Source organism: Echinops telfairi, unplaced genomic scaffold, assembly GCF_000313985.2.
Source record: "Echinops telfairi isolate 266 unplaced genomic scaffold, ASM31398v2 ScPeMD7_23;HRSCAF=83, whole genome shotgun sequence".
NCBI lineage: Eukaryota > Metazoa > Chordata > Mammalia > Afrosoricida > Tenrecidae > Echinops > Echinops telfairi.
In genome coordinates, this window is record NW_022103920.1 from 69,916,488 (window position 1) to 69,917,988 (window position 1,501).

Sequence of the window (1,501 nt, forward strand, 5' to 3'; positions counted from 1 at the left end):
GTGGGGTCACCCATGATGGACAGGTTTGATGAGTTTCCAGACTAAGAACAGACTAGGAAGAAGGGGGAGTCTGTCCACTTCTGAGGGATTAGCCACTGAAAAATTTATGAATACTAGTGTAACGTTGTCTGATGTAATAATGCCTGAAGATCAGCCCCTCAAGTTGAAAGGCATGCGACATGCGACGGGGAAAGAGCTGCAGGGGAATGCTTGACAATGAATAAGGAAGCTGGGGAATCATCACTGCAGTTAAACTATGGCATTGACGAAGACGATTGAGAATACATGGACGGCAGAAGAACAAACAAATCTCTTTCAGAAGAAGTTCAACCAGAATGCTCTTAAAAGTAAGGATGACAGGACCTCATTTCATGGCCATTGGGCATGTTATGGTGAGAGACCCCCACCTTGGAAGGGACTTCGTGCTCGGTGAAGTAGAGGGTCGGTGAACGAGAAGAAGACACTGGAGGGGCTGGATAGACAGTCTGGCAACAAGGGGCTCAGACGTGATAGCACTTGTGAGCGGGCAGGACCAGGACGTTTTTCATTCTGTTGTGCGCAGGGACTCTCTGAGTCAGACCCTTGGGACTCGATGGCCTCTAACAACAACAAACAGACCTTTGTTCAGAATCTACTCGAGGTAGATTTTTGTTATGAACTCGCTCTTCTCCAATAAAGTAAACCTATTTTCACCCAGACGATGGGAATTTTCTCCTCAGTTCAGAGACTTACTTCTCTCCTGACATGCCTTCTTGAGAAGGGATTATGTATCAGGCACTGCAAATATATTGTTTAAAACACACACACACACACACACACACACACACACACACACACACACACACAAAGAAGCTACTCATTTAAGAGAGTCTAGTAAACTCCTTTCCATCGAGTCAATTCCATTTCATAAAACTTCACGTCATTAAGTCTGTTCAGGTTCACAGTAACCCTATAAGACAGAGAAGAACTGCCCTGGGGGTTTCTGAGACTGACTCTTTGGGGGGATAGCAGGCTCCATCTGTCTTCTGCGGAGCAGCTTGTGGTTTTGAACTGCTGACCTTTAGGTGGGCAGCCCAATGTGTAACCTACTACTTCACCAGAGCGACGCTCGAAGTTTCTGATGCTGTACGTCTTGAAAGCCCATGGCCTCGACTTTCTCCAGCAGAGCAGCCGCAGAGCAGCCGCTGGGTTTCACTGGCCAACCTGGCAGTTCGCATTCCAGTGCTGACCTGGCAGCTCCATTGTCTTTCAGAGGCTAGTGGGAGGAGGTAAACAGTCAGTGGTGCTTTCTGAAGTGTGAAAGGAGGAGTGTAGAACAGGAAAGCAGCAGGTGACTTACATTTTAAATCAAGTGTATGCCACCTTCCTTTTTCTTGATATTGCTAATTTGTGGGATTCTTTGTTTCTTGACCAATCTTCAAACAATAAAATAAAATAAAAATAAGCCCCAGTTGTTACTGTGCTGATTCTTGTTCACGATGACCCGTGTGCTGTAGAACAC